The sequence below is a fragment of the Ursus arctos genome, unplaced genomic scaffold (assembly GCF_023065955.2).
Source record: "Ursus arctos isolate Adak ecotype North America unplaced genomic scaffold, UrsArc2.0 scaffold_24, whole genome shotgun sequence".
Taxonomy (NCBI): Eukaryota; Metazoa; Chordata; class Mammalia; order Carnivora; family Ursidae; genus Ursus; species Ursus arctos.
The window spans coordinates 9,289,250-9,311,985 of NW_026622919.1; the positions used below are offsets into that span (position 1 = coordinate 9,289,250).

Consider the following 22,736-nt stretch of genomic DNA (forward strand, 5'->3'; position numbering starts at 1 on the left):
CAGAAATGTCAACCAAACAGATCACATTGGGGAGCCCACTGTTGTGACTTCTTAGCCGCAGCATAGTCTATCACGTGACTGTCCAGAGCTTGATTTACATAATGTGCTTTGTGATCTTCGAAAATTTCATCTTTTCTTTAAATACTCATGTCACGTTTGTGCTGTGCCAGGGCTTCTGAGACCCTTTAGAAGAAGTAAGAAGTATATATTTATCTTTATATAAGTTGAGTACTCATTTCATAAGCTAAAGGACTTGAGTAGACATATACAGATGGGATTATGCTTGAATACGGTTGGTTTTTGTTTTGTTTTTTTTCTATGAGGGGACACTTCTAGCTGTGTGGTTTTAAAAAGCTAAAGCCTATGCTAAAAATACGCTACTTTATTAATAGGAGCCTATTGACTATACTTAGGAATGCCCTGATGTCAAAATAGTTCACCAAAATGCCAGTGTGTTGCAAGAGAAAATAATAATTAGCACTCAATGAGCCACATAAGTTTTACATTTAACTGCTATAATCAATATATATATTTCCAGTTATATGTTATATATATAATATATACATTATTTAACATCAGACTATCTTTTAAAAACTTTTTTATTAATTTATTTGTTTGCTTATTTGTTTATTGGAAGCATAAAATCAGAATTTGAATGATATTCATTATTTGCATTGGTAAGTTGTACAGTAGAAATTATTTAGTGAGAAGTCAGATTTGTATATATGTAATTTAATTTATCCAAAGGGCTATCAATAAAAATTAACATAAGATCATATAACTCAATTTATCTAAAATGGCATGATGATTAATTCGTGTTAATATCACATTAAGTGAAAATAGGCAAATTTACCCAATTAATGTAATCATTCTGGTTTTTTTTTTTCTTATTATTCTCTGAAGTACTCTGTTAATTGAAGTAAATTTTAGTAATTTGAAAGCATCATTCAACTCTTGTTCTTACACATTTAATTTCTACTTAATTTTGAATCAATCTAGCCCCCCCTCCCAAAACAATAAATCTATTGAACAGGACCACTTTGCTTACTTGCTTCTTTATCCTTTAAACAATGATACCAATACAGCACTTGTACTTAGAACAAATAATTCCCACCTGATTCTATCAACATCCCAGATATGTGTTGAGTCCTGGGTGCATTGTTTTGAGGTCCAATAAGAAGATGGTAACCTTCTCTGAGTATACCTGCCTTTTTCTGGCAAGGCTCTGGCTGAATCTCATTCAATCTGCGTGATCTGAGGAAAGTTTTGCAACAGAACTGATTACACTGATGTGGGAAGAATTTAGGGAAACCTACAAGGAAAAGTGAAATTCTGTGGGGCTACATGGAGCAAGAGTAAAGAGTCATTCCTGGAACCAAGAGAGAACAGTATTCTGGAGAGATTCTTGGGATAAGAGCAGTGACTAAGCATCCCCAGCAAGGAGGGAATGAGGAGGATAACTATTTTAACCTCATTTTCTTCCTTCCTTCCAGTGTCTTTCCAGGGCCTCCCATTGGTTGAATCCAAATGGAAGTCAAAGGGCAAAGGGATTGTTCTTGTAGTGCTTATGGGTCTGCCTCTCAAGACACTAAACATTGTGGGTCTAGATGGAGAATATATCTGGAGGAGCAAGCAAAGTTATCCAGCACACAAGAATATACTTCTCTGGAATAACCTGTTAATTGAAGTAAATTTTACTCATTGTGAAGTATCATTCAAATCTTGTTTATATGTTTTTAATTCATACATAATTTTGAATCAACCTCCCCCCCAAAAAAAAATATAAAGTGTGCTAGTTTCATCCAGAGATGGGCTAAAACTCTTAAGGGGATAGAGAATTTAATCCTTATGAGTCCACTTTTCACTGAGTCACTTAGTATGGCTAGTACAAATGTTGGTAATAACACATGTGGGAGAAAAAATACTCTGGGGGAGGCTTAGTAGCACTTTGAAGATTTTTTAAATGTTTTCAATAAATATCATTAATATGAAATTCGATTCTATCAACTAAGGAACACATCCTCTTTATGAGTATTTCTGCATGATAGAAAACAGTCTCTGCACTACAGCCTAGCAAAAGACCTGCCTCTACCTTCTCTTACCCAGGTGTCCTTAAGTCACATCACCTCTCGGACTGAAGTTCCTTTTTTCTGAAAGAATTATCACAGACATTGCCTTCATTTCCTCAGTGACTTTGCAGGGAGCAGATGAGACAGTACATAAGAGCAACTTACATGCTCTACAGTCTGTAAAATTTCATCAGAGTTGGTAGATCCATTATTCTTACTTGAAATGTACAAAGAAAAAAAATATATCTTTCTTCTTCAAACCATGAAAGAAGGATTGCTGTCCTCAGTCTTTTGACTTTGACTTTTTTTTCCTTAGTGAAAGACCAATATATAAGTTAAAAATAAGTGAGGTGAAGACAGGCCTCCTGTGGTTACACATTTTCCAAAGTCTCAATTGTAAAATATGATAATAAGTTATTAATCAATCCTTGTTTGTTTTAGTAGGGTAGCTATTCTCTGTGGAATTTGTTCAGACCGTATTGGGAAAACCCTTCAGAATCTCTCATATGAAGGTCGCACATTCAAATAATAGCCAGCGTTTGTGGAGTTTCCTTCTTGGCCAGCTAAAAATTCCCCCTGGCTTGGGAGAGCATGAAGTCTTTAGTGAGGATGTCAACAGTGATTTATTATAAGCTGAGTTAATTCTCCCTCGATTTAAAGGCCTTGCATGCGACATAATCACTTTCTTTCCCCCCCACAGAGGGAGCTGCTCATTCCATGATTCTCAAGACAGCTTCATCCAGACACTGGCCATGGTGAGATTTCAACTGTTTTCTTTGGAAATTTTTGTTGTGGGGGTTGGGACATGGAGTATAATTAGTCAAGTATGGTTCTCACCCAAGAAAGCTTCAATATGAAAAAAAAACAAGATGTGTGTGTGCATGCGTGTGTGTGTGTGTGTTCTGTGAATGTATTAATACAACTCTGTATGTGTCTTTATGAAGCTTAGGAGAGCTTCTTGGCAGCAGAGCAAGGAGAAGTCATAAACCCAGCCTTGGGTAATGTACTAGTTAGACTTTTACTATATTGGGTTGGTCGTGCTTTTGTTCTTTCTAGGCTCATAAACTGAATAGAGGTAAAGGAAATCTGGAGAAGGTTCAGAGATGAGCCCAGGTAACTTCAAAGTCAGAAAATAAGACCTAATAGAAATATTAGGTAATAGTAAACATAGACAGCTGTGAGCTACTTGGAGATTGTGACAATATCTTTAATTACATGAGCTTCTTAGATGCCAGTAACTTGGTCTTCTCCAGTGTTTTCAAGACACTAAGTAAAAGTGGAGAGTTTAAGCCATAGCTCTCACGGCTTAGTTGTCAGCACTGGGGTAATGAGTGTTCATAAACTGCCATTAGGAATGTGATCCTTATACTCTGAAAGTTCTATTAAAAACTGTAATAAGGCAAAATTGATGATTCTCTTTCTCTGACTTTATGCCCATAGACTTTCTATTCGTATTTTGTAGTCACTGAAACTTTTCTGCTTACGGCAAAGTGGCTTTTGTTACAAATAGTAGAAAACTCCTCAGTATAGCTTAGACTAAAAAGGAAATGTATTGGAAAGACCCAAAGACAGGATGTGTCATAACCAGAAGAGGCCTTGCACAGAGTAGGTGTCTTCTCTCTGTGCCCAGATGGTGTGTGTGCAGGACTTCCTCTATGTGGGTCCTCCAGATCCATTCTCTGCCCTTCTCCACTCAGCAACCTGCTCCTGCAGGCTGACCTGTATGGATGCTATCACATGGTTTTCTTGCTCTCTGGGTCCCGGTCGGATTCAGCCAGTGGGAAACCTTGGTAGAAGATTAGAGATAAGGGGAGTGAAATTGAAGTATTTGGTACCCTCCAGGAGGTTCACCTAGATTGACTACATCTGTCAATCTTCTTGGAATGAGCAGATCCAATACAGAGCTACCGGAATCTCTCATTTCTAGTTCTAGCAACTTCTTTTTCTCCCCACTCTTTAGGCCTAGGGTTATTATCAAATCCTATTAGTCAAACCTCCTCAAATTATCTATATTTAAATGTGCCATCTGTTTCCTTCCCAGACCCTGACTAATATAATCTCTTCATCTCTCTTTGTGTGTCCCCTTGAGTCTTTTCTACCTCTGTGCTCACGTCTCACTCTCTTTCTCTCCCCACACATGGGAAAGAGTACCATCCTAACCCCTTTATATCTTCCCAGTTCATGTGCCAACAGAACTCAACTCACATAGCAGTAACTAGTGGTTTCGAGTATATCTCATTCTCTTTTCTAAACTCATTAAGCATATTTTCACATTTATTTATTTATTATTTTTTAAATGGTTATATATATATTTTTTAGATTTTTTATTTATTTATTTGACAGGGATAGAGACAGCCAGCGAGAGAGGGAACACAAGCAGGGGGAGTGGGAGAGGAAAACGCAGGCTCATAGTGGAGGAGCCTGATGTGGGGCTCGATCCCATAAAGCCGGGATCACGCCCTGAGCCGAAGGCAGATGCTTAACGACTGTGCCACCCAGGCGCCCCTCTTTTCACATTTAATCCAAACAACAGCCCACAGGTTCTAATATCATGCAGTTTTATAGATGATGACAATGAGGCACAGAGAAATTGAATAATCTGACTGAGGTCACATAACTCAAGATAGAAGCTGAATTCCAACCAAGACAGACACATTTCAGAATGTATGTTTTTAAAAACATTTTTGGTAGTTTGGTGCTTGGTCTGGCCCACCTTGGGTTGCATGACTAATACTGATTCACTATAATGAGGTGGAGGTGAGAGGACAAGATACCGTGATGTACTTTCTAGTGAGTTGAACCTTCAAAAGGAAACTCTCTGAATAGGTCCTAGGTAGGGCAGTGAAATGGAGTAAAACATTGATTGTATCTCACCAGCCTGACTATGGTTAATTCTACTTTTTAAATAATCCCTTGAAAAAGTTACCAGAGATGTTTACAAAATACTGAAACTATTTTAAATCTTTTTGCTCGTTGTATGTTATTGTCCTTGCATTCTGTAACTCCTCTAGACTTGGCTTACTCAAAGAAGAACCTATCTTATTTAGAATGGAACAAAAAGAATAAAACATCTGCCTTCTCCTTATAGTAGAGATTTAATGAGTGTCCCCAAACTACATACTATATTTCCCCCAATGACATTAGGTCTGGGCATCTTTATCAGATTCTTCATGAGAAACATTCAGGCTACTGGCACAACTGTTCTACCACTGATGACAAATGCTTTCTGTTACATGGAACAGAAATACAACAACAGCATTGAAATGGTTTGCAGCATTCACCATTCCGTTGCCAGCTTACACTTTTATACCCAGATTTTCTATATAGGCCAAGGTGTAAGATGTTGTTTTTGATCCACATTTTAAAAATCTCATTCGGAGTCATTATTATAATTCCTCTTTGAGAAATAGAATGCAATAAATGAACTCTGACCCCCCCCCAAAAAGTATAATCTGAAATGATGTACCAGAGAGTATGTCCTAAGATGTATTTAAATTAAATATAAATTAAATTAAATATAAATACCTTTATAGTTTTATATAGCTTTAAGATTAAGTGAATCCATGGTTCTACTACTGTAGAAGGGAAAAAGGAAGCCATACTCTCCCGGAAGAACGGCATCATCTTGCACTTTATTCCAAGAGTTGCTTTAGGGAGCAATGGAAACTAAAAAATCTTTATAAGGAAGACAAACTCAAAACTATGCCTTTTTAAAACAAATCACATATTCATCAAAAATAAATGAACCACTTTTTTTTTCCTTTGTTTACCATGTTCATATGTAGTTAACACGACACAACCTTTATATTTCTCTCCTGGGGAGTTAGCACCGTGAGTTTTAGAGAATGTGTTTTATTTATCATTATGTTTTCAGCACCTAGTATGGTGCCTCACACACAGTAGATGACCAATACTATTTGTTGAATGAATAAATGAAGTGTAAATGCCAATACAAATATAATACTAATTCTCATATGTGCATGTCTTTAATCATTTCCTGCCTCAGTGATGATGTAATATAGGATGAAAGTTATATATAAGAATGTGAAGATAGTTTATTAATTTCCCCATGTTGAGTAAAATCTGGGGTTCAGTGCAGATTGCCATGATGTTTGGTTGGGGATTTAGATATTGAAAATACAAAATTCTTGTTTAGAATCAAACCTGAAAGTCATGGGTGATGCATGATTACAGCCTTACCAACAAAGTGAAATTTTCTAAAGATGATGAAACTATGCAGACCTATTCTCTCATCTCCCATGAGAAGATGTTTATACCACCTTATAACAAGATGAAACCAGCATGTGCTACAACAGTTGTACCTAGTGAGGATGATAATAAACTTTTAGCCACCAGCAATTAACTGAAGATAGGAGAGACATGAGGGAGGACATGAGAGAAAAAATTCGTGGTGTGGGGGATTAGCGTACATACAAAATGCAGATCTTCTCTACTACTGGGGCCTTGACTGGAGAGTGGCCCATGCCAAGTTCTTTAAGCAAGAGGGCCACATGGTAGTTGAGTGAAATTTGATGTTTTGCTTAGTTGTCTCAGACATGTTTACTTTAGTAGAGGGTTATGGAAAGGTTGAATCAATAAACACTTTCTTTTCAGTCAGCAGACTTGCCATGGACATCAGTAGTCATGCTTAAAATGAAACTGGTCTTTCTCCATGAATGGAGGCATTCCTTGTTTTTTGGGGAGAAAATGTAATCCCAGAGATGCTAAGCACTAATTAGGGACGTGACCAGAGACTTCGATACTTTTCATTTTATTCTGAACAAGATTTTGAGTAATGGTAAAGGACAACTCAAATGGTGACATTGCATTCTAATCTTTATAATCATTTTGAAGAAGAAATAATAAGTAAATCATGTAATTGTTTTATGACCTCCATCCTGTACTATTTGGGTTAAAATAAATCTCAATGACCTTTCCAATCTTATAGCACTGTGTCACAAATGGATTTTAGATCTTCCATCCTTGTTTTGTCTTAATCTTTCCGTATAGAAATCCTTTATAAAAGAGCAAATTTAATTATCCGGTGTAGCGTTGTCTTGCCCTATGTCTCCAGTAAAACTAATGCAAGAAAACCCAATACACAAACTAGGAATTAGGAGCCTGAAAAATAGCCATGGAAACTTAAAAACACCACATGGAAAGAACGGATTTTTTTTTTTTTAAGCAGCAACTATCACACAATGAAGAAAAACAGCCAAATGAAGCATAATTTCAAGCCCTTCACTTTTCTCTTTTCCCAGATTTACCCTATCAATTATGCAGGGTGAGTAAAAAATTCATACATGCAACCTTAATTCCGGAAGTCATATATAAACACATGACAAGCTTAGAATATTCTTGTCTTCCCTTGGCATAGCTGTCTGTTGTAATGCACACGCATAACAAAGCCACTCAGTAGGGAAGCTGAAAACAATACAATTTTATGGTGTTTGCAGTTTGTTTTTAAAGAACTTTATTTCTTATTACACCTTTGACATCCAGTCACCTTATCAGCCCCGAGAGTTCAGTTTTCTGCAGACAAAAGCTTTTAGACATCTCCTTGGACCTAGTCCAGCTTGACTATAATAAGGTGTTTATTTTATTTCTTCTCCTGTTTTGCTTGTTGAGTACCCACAGCATACAGGTGCACATCAAGTGCTAGAGATTTTCCCTTGTTCTTGAAATGGAAAAAACTGAAGAGGAAGTACTTAGTGAATTGGAAAAGGCCCAAAAGCAGGTGGGGAGGCTGAGCCATGACACCAAGATTATCACTGCCAGTGAAACCAAATTGGGTAAACTGATCTCTTCTAGGCTCTGGACTCATATGGGAGAGGCAGTGAAGGTAGAGGAGCCCCGGTTCCCAGAACCAGTAAGAACTGGACGCAGCTGATTCAGGATGTGTTGAGGAAGAGACTAACACGTTGCTAAAGGAAATGCTCCAGCAACCTAGGCTGACACCAAAATAAGTAAAAAATAGTCCCAATAGTCCCATATTGCCTGTTTGAAACAATAAATGAAGCAGAAGTGGTTGAGAATATACTTAGAAATTATTCTTTATAAACAGGTGGGATTCCATGATGATTTTATAGTTATCTTTATATTTACTTTTACTTTGTCATTTTAATTTGTTTAGTGTTGGTGACAAGTTTGTAATAAATAGTCAGGGTTTTATCCTGGGCTTTATTTCCATCCTACTGTCTCTGTTTCCCCATGTCTCTTAATGAACAACGGCTGCATTTTTTGAGAGCCTTGGAAGGTGAAAATAAGCTAACTGAGGACCTATGTAAGAAAATAATCATGGATAGATGGAAAGATGAATGCACAAAGATGTTTCTTACAGCCTAATAGAGAAAAATTGGAAACGTTCTAAAGTTGAATCAAGATAGGGGTCAAATACATTATGGTATTTGGCGCAACATTCTGCAGTTATGTAGAACAATGAGGTGGGAGCGCCCAGATGGCTCAGTTCGTTGAGCACGCAATTCTTGATCTTGGGGTCATGAGTTCAAGCCCCACATTGAGTGTAGGGTTTACTTTAAAAAATAAATAAAAAATAAAATTCCTAACTATCAAAAAAAAACAAAACAAAACAATGAGGTAGAGCAATATGTATTGATATGGAGATCACTTACAATATGTTTTAATTTAGTGTGGGTTTATGTTTTTGAAAAACATATAAACCAAAATGTTAGTAGTACCTCACCCCCTGGGTGGCAGGATTATGAATGACTACAAACATAGCCACACATTCTCCCAATCCAAACCCTCCTATCAGATGATGGAGTCTGTTTCTCCACCCTCAGACTCTGGATTGGCCACGTGAATCGTGTTGCCAACATACCACTGGTATACATGATTAAATGAGGGGCTTAGAAAGGGCTTGTACATTGGACTTGCCTTCTTTCTTCTCTTGGAAACCCTGCTACTGCCACCATAGAGCAAGGCCAGATAAACTGGCTGGATAATGAGACCCTTATGGGCCACTCATCCCCAGGCAATCCCAAGAAGAAGAGTCCCTTAACTTACTTAAGGCAGCAGAAGAACCTTCCAAGTGAGTCCAGCCCAAATTGCTGACCCAAGGAATTATAAGCTAAATAAATGATTGTTATTTTAAGTCATAAAGTTTTGGGATGGTTTGTTATGCAGCAAGAACTAATGGATACCCTGTGTGCTGTGTGGGTGTGTGTCTGTACATGCACGCATGTGTGTGCTGCACAAGGTTATTGGAAGGACATAAACTAAACTGTTGGTAGTGTTTTTCTTTTATTTTGGGAGGTGGAATTATGGATGAATTTTACTCTTGTTTATCTGTACTTTGTTTCTCCTTTTTTTTTTCCTAAAAGAATCATGTTTATCCATGTGATTAAAAACAAGTGAAAAAAAAAAAAAGGAAAAGCCTAAAATTAAAACAAAACAATCTTTTTTTTGTAGAAAAAGGACTAACTGTTAGGCATGGTAGTTTGCTTTGTCTGTTTTTCCAAATCAATTTTTCGTGATCATCCTGTTGGCGCATCAGATGTACATGCCCCCAGATGTTATTGTTAAAAGCATAGGAACACTGATAGCGTGAAATGCTTGCAAGAATGTGGAGCCCCAGGAACTTTCATTCGTTCCTGGTGGGAGTGTGAGATGGTACAGCCATGTTAGAAGACAGTTTGGTGGTTTCTTACAACTAAACATACCGTTACCATTTGATCCTGCAAATTGTGCTTTTTTCCTGTGTCCGGGTTTCTTTGCCTTCTTTACATTGCTGAAAAATCTGGAAAATTCAAATGCCTAACACATGACCTTTTCAAAGTGTCCATGCTTGTATTTCTTAGACTTTTGTTTTCTTTTTTTTAAGATTTTATTTATTTATGTGACAGAGAGACAGCCAGCGAGAGAGGGAACACAGCAGGGGAGAGGGAGAGGAAGAAGCAGGCTCCCAGCCGAGGAGCCCGATGTGGGACTCGATCCCGGAACGCCGGGATCACGCCCTGAGCCGAAGGCAGACGCTTAACGACTGCGCTACCCAGGCGCCCCTGTTTTCTTAATCATATATAGACACAAAACAAAATTGAGAAGATATGAATGTTTGAAAAACACGTTGAAGCTTGATAGATTTGATACCAGAACGATAAGACAGGTGATTGAGGAAGGTAATGGAATGCCAGGCGCAGGGTTGAGTGATGGAGGAAATTTGCAGAGACAGGAAGACATTTGCCAGATAGAAGCTGGGTAGACTTCATACTTACTGTGCCTTGAAAATGGATACATAGCTTATTATACTCATCACATTTTTTAAGGATGAGTGAGAATAAAGAAACCACAATTGAATCGCCAAGCAGCCTACCAGTGAACCACAAATATCTTCCGAAAGAATAAGCTCACTTTTATACTTTGTATAATTGGACTGTATTTTAGAAATTCCCAGAAGTTTTACCATCTCCTACTTCTTACCAACTTTCTTTTTATCTCAAAAGTCCAATGGCTGATTCACAGGCTTGATTATCGATTCTCAGCTCCTTGAAGGAATATTCCATTCACAGGTAACTTTGATTTCTTTACTTTTGTCTGAGCCTTATCGTTGTAATATCTGTAAGGCTTAATCTTTCAGTACATGTAGAATATTAGACTGTGTCCTTTCAGGGTGTAGGAATGTGCACTGACCACATGTCGGAGGCTGGGCCATTTGAAAAAAAGTTGAGTCTAACAGAGAATATCTGATTATTACTGTATGAATGGAAGAGCAGGGGAAATCTAGCTGGTGGAATTGATTTTTCAACAACTTTATGTAAGTCTCAAAGTTTCATCATCTTCTTTTGGTTGTTGGGACAGCATTTGGGGGTTGGTTGGGGAATAGGTTTATCATGCCAACTGCTGCATGCTGTTCTGTTGGGAACATCTTGAAAACTTCATTGCATGGATCTGTTATGTCAGAGTGTTTGTTTTTTCAAACAATTTGACATTTTGAGCCGTCAGCAGCCTGGAAAGTTTGCCTTCCAGATGCAATTCCTCTGAGCGCCAATTTCCATGTGGCCCATTTCTGCCCCCTGCTCGAACTGTGGGCCAAATCAAAATACCTTGCTGACCACAGTGGCTGTCTTTGCAGTGAAATTGCCTATCAGGCTTTCTTCTGGAGAATGCCAAATGGAGTTTTCTTCAAACTCACCTAGCCAGGCTAGTGACGTCTGAAAATTCAGCCCAGAGTAAAACGTCCCTTATTTTCTTCCTGGTACCAGGTTTCTTTCTTTCTTCCTTCCTTCCTTCCTTCCATCCTTCCTTCCTTCCTTCCTTCCTTCCTTCCTTCCTTCCTTCCTTCCTTCCTTCCAGTACTTGACGTACAATATTGTGTCAGTTTCAGGTGTATAGTATATCGATTTGACATTAGTATACATTATAAAATGGTCACCCGCAGTTAAGTCTAGTTACTGTCTCTCATTATACAGAGTTGTTACAACATTATTGACTATATACTCTCTATGCTCTAAATTGCACCCCTATATGTTATTTATTTTGCAAGTGGAAGATTACACCTCTTAATCCCCTTCACCTACTTTGTCCATCCTCCCGCCCCATTTTCCTTCTGACAGTGGTCAGTTTGTTCTCTGTATCTGGGAGCCTGTTTCTGTTGTGTTTTGTTTGTTTGTTGACTTTGTTTTTTCAGATTCCGTACCAGGTTTCTTGTAGGATCTTGCTTCTTAGACTAAAGTGTCACCTTCAGTTCCTTTTGGGACACTTTTTTTTGAACACGGAAAATACTAACTTAGTGTAGGAAATATCTCCCATCTTCCATTCTGTAGAGATTATGTTTCTGGTGTCAACTACTTTTTGTTTTTGTCGTTGTTGTTTCGTGATGATTTTCAAAGACATTCTGTTTCTTATATTGCATCCTGATTGGAAGAATTTTATTTAGAATGAGGAAAAAGATAACATAGTTTTCTCAGATAACGATGGGAATAGAAGGTACCTGCAGAAAATGTAGAGAGAAAAAAAGTAGAGGATTGTTTGCTTAGAGCTGGGGATGGGAGCAGTCATTAACTTTATGTGAGCATGACCTATCTTATTGGCATTGAGCAAGTGTTTTAAAACAGGATCGTGCTGATGGCTGCACAGCACAGGAAATTTGCCAAAAGTCATTGAATTCTGTACTTTAAATGGATAGATGTTAAGATATGTACAATATACCACAATACAATTGCTTAATAAAGGAAAGGGTGGTATTTGCATAGGAAGATTATTTTTTATAGGATTTTTTTTTCAAAAAATTGAAAGCTTCAATTTATTTATTTATTTTTGATGTAAAGTTCGATGATTCATTAGTTGCGTATAACACCCAGTGCACCATGCAATAAGTGCCTTCCTCACTACCCATCACCAGGAAGATTATTTTAATACGTGCTCAGTAATACTATCCAAAATTATGACTATTAACGTCCATGAAAGTCAGCTCATTTCCATGTTTCCTTATAGAAAGAATTCTTTAGCAACTATTCACACGCCCACACAAACACCACCCCCTACGGCACCACCTCCCTCCCCCCCCCCCCCACTGTGCATACACTAATCCCTATCTGATTCCCTTAGGTGGCCCTGGAGGCACAGAGTACCCATTAAAACATCTTCCCCTTAGCCCTTCAGGTTTTTCGCTGCTGTCATTTTTACTGTCTGCTTTCCTATCACACAGGATAGCTCTGCAGGTCCGTCACTGGCTTCAAAAGCCTAACATTCCTACCTTTTGGAACAAAATGTATCTCTGAGTATTTTGTGTTAATTTTGCTAGGCTCGCTCTCCATTTTACCAACATATCTCCAAAAGATGCCCATTCCTTCAAATTCCACAAGTAAAAACCTGAATTTCTCTCCAGTTCCCCACCCCAACTTTTATTAATATATCATCGCTCCAGTCTTGAAACCTCAGAATTATCTTTGACCTCTTCCTTGCTCTCAGCGCATAGAAAGATCCACAGACCATTAGGTTTGCTCTTGAATGACTTTTTTTAAAAGATTTTATTTATGTAATTGACAGAGAGACAGCCAAGGAGAGAGGGAACACAAGCAGGGCGAGTGGAAGAGGAAGAAGCAGGCTCTCAGCAGAGGAGCCTGACGTGGGGCTCGATCCCAGAACGCTGGGATCACGCCCTGAGCCCATGGCAGATGCTTAACGACTGCGCCACCCAGGCACCCCAGCTCTTGAATGACTCTTATATCCATGCTTCTCTTTCCGCTCTCTCTTTAGCAGTCTTTAAATATCTAATATAAGGATTATAGTGAGAAACAAACCAAACACTGAGCTAATCTCTTTGCTTTATCACTTTGTTCCATGATATCCTGATTCCTTTGCCAGATTAATGTTCCCAAATGTCAGAATTTTAATTTTTCTTCTTCCTAGAAACCTTAATTATTTAGTTTTGCATTCAATATACATCTACAAAAATTTCTAAAATCTAAAAATTTGAAGTCTGAAAGCCGTTGATGTGTGTGTGTGTGTGTGTGTGTGTGTATGTGTGTGTGTGTGTATACATGTATGTTGGAGGTAGGACAAGTATACAATATCTCATCCTTTTCCAGAAGTCGATGGTATACCATAGTGAGATAAAGGAGCTGAGAAGTCTTATAGCAAAGAACCCTTTTTAATTCAGCTTAATGCAGAGTTTGTTAAAGTGCTTTGAGCATGGACTATTTTGATAACATCTGTAGTATCAGTCTGCTGTGCAGGACTGTTGAGCAAAATAATAGATTGAGGAATACCGTCTAAATATGAGACTCTGTATAAGAGAAAAAGGATCAAATTGACTTCTCTGTGTCTTAAAGTAGAAGAATTGGGTACACCTCATTCCAACTTGTCCATGTGCCTCATAAGTGTAAATTTTTCACTGTCGTTCAGTTTGGTTACATCTTTTTGAGAGTTTTCTTTTTCTTCTTATCTTTTGTGTCCTTGAACCCGTACAAGACTCTTCCTATAGGAAGTGGCTATGGTGGTGAAATTCACTGGGCGCCAGTGCACATCCAGTAAGGGTCTGTTAATTAAATTGCTGAAAGCCAAGCCTGCAGTAACTGTGCCAGAGTGTATCAGTACAAATGTGGGGTATCTGATTCTTCACCAGGATCCACTCTCTTTTTCTGGGCTGGCCACACATACTTAAATGTTCTTGGTGTCTGCTCTGTGTCTAGGATATATTATGAAATTAGCATCCATTGTGCACATAGGGGCAGCCAAGGGCAGGCATTGGCCAGATCTTTGGTGGAATAAAATGGTGCCTAACACTAAGAGCAAGTCGTCATTCCTACTTAATCTTTCTAGGAAAACAGTGTCACACAAAAACATTTGAATCTATAATTGGCATCTTTAAAGATGCTTGCCATCTGGACCTCACTCAGTTTAATTAGTCATTGCAGGGTGGTGGTTCTCTTATAAAAATCTTGCACTCCATTAACCTTGACTTTTCACACATTGACATTTCAGGCCCCTTCTTTGCTTTCATATGGTGGAGTGGACACGTTTCCATTTAATGGGAGTCCACCTCAGGGTTCATGAGCCAGACGCTTGTTATTTGGCAAGGCCACTGAGCCCAAGTCTATAAATTGTGGCAGCCAGGAAAGGTTGCAGGCAGCTAAAAATGGCAAGAGAGCAGGAGTCATGGGGCTCACTCCACCCTTCCTCTAGAGATTTCCAAACAGCATGGTGAGCAAGGATTGGGAAGGGTAGCTGAGGGAAATAACACGTAGAGATGAACTTGAGCAAAGCTTAAGAATGGGTTCATGCACTACGGCAGCTTTATTCAGCCGTGGACAGCTACACAGACTGGTTATTTAACAATTTCTGTCGCTAAACATTTTAGACAGCTCACAGTTTATTTCTTTACCATTTAAGTGAAATATTGTCAAACTTGGGCATCAGAAAACAAGGCTTCTTATATTTCAGGGCAGTACATGACATTCAATACTGTCCTTTCTTACCACTTTGTCCTTTCTTACCACTTTCAATTCCCTTTCATTACTGTTTATTTTCTGAGGGTAGTTTTCAAGAATGGGAGTGGCCATAGTTGGTCAACAGAGTATCTCTTTTACATATTTCTTTTTAATTTGAAGCTGTGAGGCAGAAACGGCCATAAGATGTGGTAAGAGCGATGTCAGAGTAGTTACAGAAGGCTAGAAAGTCTTGCCTCTTGTGACCCAAGAAGTATCCATCTTTTGTAGCTTGTTAGTATTCTCTCAGGTCTTAATTGAAATAAGAAATGTTTTACTGTGACCCTATATTATATTTCTAATGTTATTCTATGTCTTATTTTTTACATTTATCATTATGTCTAATTATCTTTTTAAGATTTTGTTTATTTATTTGAGAGAGAGAGAGAGAGCAAGCAAGTTGGAAGAGGGGCAGAGGGAGAGAGAGAATCCCAAGCAGACTCCGCACTGAGCGGGGAACCTGATGCAGGGCTCAGTCTCACGACCCTGAGATCATGACCTGAGCCAAAATCAGGAGTCGGACGCTTAACTGACTAAGCCACCCAGGCACCACTCATTATGCCTAATTATTAAAGTAAGTTATCTCTTCACATAGGGCATTTAATCATCTCTTTTCAGTTGTTCTGTAATTATTGTATCCATTTAGCAAAGCAAACAATTAGTGTGTGCCAAACTTCTGATAATATCGAAGATCAGGAAATTTAAGTTCTAAATGTTTATTTGCTAGGTACTGCATACAGAACACAGTCAAAATAGAGAATTGAGAGTTAGCAATAATAGCTTAGAAATTAAATATTTTAAATATTTTAAATATTAAATATTCCACTAAATATTTTAAATATTATATTTATATAATATAATTTATGTAATATTAATATTAATAAATAAAATATTCCACTAAATATTTTAAATATTAAATATTCCACTAAAATATGGAAATGATATCTTTTAGCAGCATCCCAGTGTGTGTGCTGAAATAAATCCATACCTCCAGAAGTGCAGATATTATGCTGGTCATGGATGGGACTCTAGCATTAGTGTATTGATTAACCAATTGGTTAATTAGCTCTATCTGTGGAAGTCAGTTGCCATAGTCTAAAATTTTTTAAAAAATGTATGCCAATTGCCTTCCCAAGTAGTCTCCCTCCATTCTTGATATCTAGAGGCTCATTACTACATTGTACTAATACAACAGGATCTAGGAGTATATGCTGGTGGAATAGAACTTTCTTAGAGGATATTCAGTCTTTATTTGTGCGGGTGTGTATATGATTTTTGAAATCAGATTTTCTCTTTTTAGAATAACATGCCAGATAAGTATATTTTGTGCGCATGATGGCCAAGCCTGAGTACCTTTTGAGGTACTATTACCTCAGGGAAGAGCATCAAGCAGCCAAGCAGGGACATGTGAGCATTGACTGGCTTGGAGTATGGGCTCAGTAAGGTTGTAATCAAACCCCAAGATGGTATTAGGAGGTATCAACACCACAACTCCATTGTAATTTTTTACAGAGTCTGTGTGCTTTGGTAGGGAGATATGGAAGCCCTTTACTTTCTACTAGTAATCTATTATCATAGTAACACTATATAACAAACCACATTGAAAACAGGTGGCTTACGACAATAAGCATCTTAAAAATCATGAGTCTAGGAGTTTAGTTGCTCATTTAGGCTGGGCTCCGCTGGGTGGTTTTTTGGGCTCTGCTGGGATCACTCGATGATCTGGCGGTTTGATAGCTGTTAGCTGGGAATCAAGTAGCACAGGGGACTGTGTTTCTCATTGTCTAGCAGGCTAGCACCGACACGTTGTTAGAGCAAAGGTAGAGGATCAAGAGAGAGAAAGTCGAAATGCATGTGATCTTTGTGTCTGGGCTTGGAATTGGTGCACCCTCACTCCGTGGCACCATGTTGACTGAATCTCATCACAGATTCATTACAAAGGATGAGGAAATAGACCCATCTATTTAGAAAATGAAACTTCAAGGTTATATGGCAAAGAGTGTGGGAACAGCAAGCCATGAAGAACCTGGGCTCCTCATACAGTTAATCTACATCCATTTATTCCTTAGCAGAAACATTTTGGTCAGAAAATTTTACTTTTTTCAAGCTTTATTAGATGTCAAGCTGCCTATAACATGACAAAAATACAGAATTAGAAAGTGAAAGTTGTGGGAGAGGTTTCTGTAGAGTTGACTTATAATTCTGCCCATAGGAAGCAAGAACAATGCCTTTTCTCCAGTCAATATAACAAATGTTGTGCCGTTTATACTAAAATATCAATCAATTTTGGACATTTCAAAGCATTATGTAGAAGAAGAATTGGGAATTGATGATCTGTTGTAACCAAGTTCCAGGAGAGCTCCCTCTAACCTTTCTGTCCTTTCTCTGCCTCTGATTTCCCTTAATATTTATGTTGTTTTCCTTAAAACTAAGGTACAAGTAGAAGATGGTGGTGCACCTGGTGGTGCAAGTAGAAGAATGATAAACCAGTCAATGGGAAACAAGGCTAGTTTCTTCCAGATTCTCAGCAGTGAAATTCTTCTGCTGATACAGCTACAATTCAGAAACTTGAAATGATATGTAAGTTAACTATAAGTGCCTTGTACTAAACCCACTACTCCAACTGTAGAAATAGATTTGAAATATGGATTCTAAAGAAATGAACCATCATCAGGGAACTTATCTCCCTTTTAATGTTTTTAGGGAAGGGTGATATTTTTCTCAGAGTAACTGACAAACAAGGTTTTGTGAAATGTATTGAAAAGCAATGAGAATGAGATAAATTACCTGCACAAGTAAGGTAAGTGAGTATACCTTCCTGCCCAGACATGAGGGGTTTTCTAAAGCATGGGCTGTCAGTGCTCAAATGTGGGATGCCTCCGGCAAATGGGGACAAATTGGTTACCCTATTCACAAACATGCCCTTTGCAAGGATAGTTGATAATCTGGCAATATTTCCTATGGGTCAAACAAATTAGGTTAAACTGAGTTTTAAAAGTATTCTGTGTATGTCTTACAGGCATAGTTTTATTTCATTTTGTATGGAAAAATCTAAATCATTCTACTTTGCTGTTCAAAGCCGAAGCTGAAAATAAGTGAGGTAGAGCTTATTTCACTTGTGTGAATATTGGCTAAAGGAATAAAAGTCAATACTTTTGTAGAGTATAAATAGCAGAAATGAGATGTCATTATTTTTAATGATTATTTTAAAAAAAACTCTAATTTATCTATTTCTTTTTTACTCTACCAAATAGAGGAGTAATTTGAAGATTTCTAAGATCCTTCCAGCTAGAATGTTCTAGAACCCTGAGTTTATAATAAAATGTATTCTTCTTTAGGAAAGAAAGTACTTCAGAATGCAGACTGACTTTTAAAGAGTTAAATAGTACTGCCAAATGCTGCCATTTTAACAGAACATTTTAAAGCAACGAAGTATACTAACTACTGTTATTGTTTATTTTCTTTCTAGTCTAGGGAAATTTTTTTCTTTTTAATCTGCCAGAAGGGACCTTTAGGATTTGAGCCTTAACATTGTTCTAAAGGCTTGAATTTATTTTTTAATTAGAGTTAAAATAAAAATAAATGTTCACTTTCTAGAGCTATGCAAGTTCGGGAAGAAAAAAAAAGAAACTTCCTCATCTGAAAAGATTTAATGGTAATCTATGCTGTAAAAGAGCATTTTGAAAAATATAAAACAAAGAGCTTTCAAAGTGGTCAAAGACTAATGTAAAGTGATATATTTCAGACCGGAGAGATGGTGTAACTTACTCCTGTCACTGCTGCCTGTTTATTGTGTTTGTCTGGTTGGCCTGGCAACCAACTCATGCCATTTCACTCATTTTATAACGTTCCTGTAAATGTTAGGTAGGCCTGGATTTATTATACACTGTCAACACCTAAAATGGAACCCACTGCTTAACGTAGTTTATTTGGCTGGATGCCTCTGCCTCCTTAAAAAAAATTGTGTGTGTGTGTGTGTGTGTGTGTGTGTGTGTGTGTGTGTGGTGTTAGAAAAAAAAATCCTGTAGTGCCTCCAAAAGAAATGTGGCCCAGGCATAATTGAAGTTGGGTGGCATGGGCTCTGTCAAAGGAGCATTTGAGCTCAGGGGCGGTTGTGTTGTTGGGCGGGGACATCTGACTCACAATATTTGTGACTTGGGTTTAGAGGGACAGAGGACCAAGAGTCATGTTTATTGCTGAATGTATCATCCCCAATGAAGCCAGATGGCCAATCGCTGTTGTCCAGAAAGGCCTGTGAGCCGTCAAAGGATGAATCATAAGCCTATTAGAAGTTGGACAGATTTCTTTCCTTCTGAGTAACGTGTTCGTTTCATCCGTCTGCTCTATGACAAAGCAGATTTGATGGAGGCTCAAGAAGTACAATCCTGGAGAGGTTACACGTCCAGGTAACCTTGACTGAGCTTACATGTACTGTTGAGATCGCTGGAGCATTAAGGTGAAACATTCAAAGAGCCAACGTGGGTTGGAAATATTGAAGGGAAATGTGATACTCTGGCCACAACCAATGGCGGCAGACTCAGCCCAGCAGTAATGAAAATCACAGACAGGTACCTCTGCCTTGCTCTGGATCAGCCACACATTGAATCAGTGTCCTATTCATTCAGTGCCTTCAGGAAGGGGGGTTGACTCTAAGTGGGGGTAGACTTTTGTTAATAGCTCTGTTTAAAATCAGTGAACAAATCTTTAAATCCTATATTCTTGAGGCTCCTAAGGATCAGTGAGCTCATCCTGTTTATTCCTCTCTCAGTGTGCATTTCCAACAGGATGATTGGGTGCCAAATGCAAAAGGTTAGTAGAAACTGTGACACCTTCTTGTTAGGCTTGGCTTGAAGTCACATTCTTCCGGTCTCCCTCCTTGGTGTGCATCTAGCCATTATTTTAAAAAATTTAAATATGGAAAAGATTCTTTTGAGAAAAATTACCATAAGCACCTTGGCAATTGGAGAACTAAAGCTATTCTAGGTAATTGTGTCTTTTTATTAGTTGGATAATTATTGTAACTATAGCTCAATGTAGTTTGGGCTTATAAATTTTAGAGGAACATTGTATTTTCTTTTTTTTTTTTCTTTTCTTCTTTAAAAAAATTTTTTTTCTTCCAAGTTTTTATTTAAATTCAAGTTAGTTAACATATAGTGTAGTATCGGTTTCAGGAACAGAATTTAGTGATTTCATCACTTATATATAATACCCAGGGCTCATTACAAGTGCCCTCCTTAGTACCCATCACCCATTTAGCCCACACGCCGTCCCTCCAGCAACCCTGAGTTTGTCCTCTATAGTTAAGAGTCTCTTATGGTTTATCTCTAGAGGAACATTTTAAAACAGATCAAATCTATTGAATAATTGTATTTTTCTCCCATCACCACATCCAACTTAAGTATTTTATAAGTTAACTCAGGAAGGAAAATTTTTCCTAGAAAAGGACATTTTCCCCTTTAACCTCCAGCCTCCAAACCTAATGAACATGTGGCATAAACTTTCTAAGGGAAAATGGGAAAATTTGTTTTTAAAGCTCTAAATAGTATGTGTGCCCTTCAATGTAAAACAAATAGGCTTCAGAGAATTATCTTAAAAGAAAAGCTATATATCTATATCTATATCTATATCTATCTATAGATAGATAGATAGATAGATAGATAGATAGATAGTGTGTGTTTATTGTCCATGTGTGTGTGAGATATATACACATACGTATGTATTTGTTATTATGTAGTCCCTGTAATGTACATATTACATTCCATGTAATATTTCATAGTCCATGGTATGTACACGTTCTTAAGTGTTAGGGAAAGCTTTCATTTAGGTGGTGTACATATGGGAACTCTGGACATGTGTGTATGTGTGTGCATATGGGTGCTTCTTTATTTGTATTGAGTGGGTAGTCTAAAATTAAGATAAAACATTTTAACTTGGTATTTCTCTAGACAAAAACAGGATTATGCGGGCATCCCCCTAGTGTTACTTGCATTATGTAGCCATTGTGGCAGAGGAACTGATGGCAGAGTCCATTTTATGCCGGAAAGTAGACCTGGCGATAGTCACCGTGATAGTTGGTTTGTGGGTGCCTCAGACCGATATAACTCATTTTTAATACCATGGAATCCATCTCACCTGCATTCCAAGCATGGACTTCCTGGGTACATTTGTGATAAAGGAGCCATTTCTGGTGATGGAGGTCCTAGGGACAATCTCCAGGATTCCATGGCATTTAGAGAGTGGAAAAAAAAACTTTATTAGTTAATCAAATAACACACTTCATGATGAAATTTTACAATAAAAGCTAATTTGGGAGTTTGATCATTGTGTGTGTGAATGTATATGTGTGTATATGTGTTTGTGTGAGTTATATTTTGGGGTGTATTTTTTTGTTTTTTGTTTTTTGCCATGAAATAACTCATTGCTTGAATTTATCCTTGCTGGCCCCAGAGGGAAGGTTAAATTCTCAGCAGTGATGATTTTTGATCCCACCTTGAGCTGAAAGCACAAGGGAATGGCATTCTAGAACAAGTAGTATAAGAAAGACACCTAGTTTATGGGTGAGTCCATTCTTCATGGATCTGATATTTTAACTTTATTATTCAATGAAATACATTGAAATACATATGTGTCTACTTCTAGGTTTTCTGTTTGTCCAGTTTTTCTATACTTTGGCTTATATCACGTATTTTAATTTTTGAAGTTTTATTGTTCTTCACCCCTCCCCTATTTTCATCATTTTTCTTATCTATACTCAAATTATTATTATTTAGATGAACTTCAGAACCACTCACCAGTTAATACCAAATCAGATTTTAATTGTAACTAACAAAAACTTTTAAATTACTTTTTGAGACTATATTATTGAGTGTTCTCAATAAAGGGTATGCCCTTATTTGAATCTTTGCTTTAATATCCCATTAATTTTTATAGTTCTTAGTGGATAGATACTATATTTTCAAGCTGGCTATTTCTAGTATATATAGGGAAATTATTGATATCTGTATGTATTTTTGGGAAAAAAGCTTCTTATGCAATTCTTTTATGATTTCTAATATTATTCACTTCATTCTCATATTGCTTTTTAGTAATAGAAGACTTCATCTACCAAGAGTGGATTGTAGTCTCCCTTTTTTGGTGGTCATTTTTACTGCATTGACTAGAACTTCTAGAATAATTGACATAATGATGGCTATCCCTGGCTCTTTTTTGACTGCAATGGAAATTCTTCCTTTATGTCTACCCATTGATTTTTATCATTCCAATTTTATTATTACATGTCAGTTTTTAAATTACTCATTATCTTAGACATACAATGGAAAGATTTCTCTTTTGGTGTATTCATGTGAATTCATGTGAAAACACACATTCATGTGAATACATCTATTAAATAGAATTTCTAGTATTAATCTATTTTAAATTTGGGCTACACCCTGATTGGTCATGATCATTGGTCTATTACATTAAAATAGGAGTCTTTGGCTGTTCTTTTCACTAATGCATCCAAACACCCTAAAACATTAGCTCATAATAGGTGCTCATTCAGCATTTGTTGAATGAATAAATATAAATGAAATTCCAAGAAACGTGAGTTCCTAAGTGGATAAAATAGCATCTAAAAAGATGTGTCGTCCTAATAAATATTTCCCACCTAAGTTATATTTCAGTCACATAAATTTCCATTGTAAAATTCAAATGCTTTATTTTGCTCTCGCCATTTTGG

General features: G+C 37.4%; 1 long non-coding RNA gene across 1 annotated transcript in view; it reads left to right on the forward strand.

The window, feature by feature from the left end:
* The first annotated feature begins 2,618 nt into the window (after positions 1 to 2,618).
* The window catches only part of LOC130544744 (uncharacterized), a 181,824-nt gene continuing 161,706 nt past the window's right edge, over positions 2,619 to 22,736 (forward strand). Inside the window, exon 1 of the long non-coding RNA XR_008961287.1 lies at positions 2,619 to 2,824. This is a non-coding gene — a long non-coding RNA (uncharacterized LOC130544744). The remainder of the gene's footprint in view (positions 2,825 to 22,736) is intronic.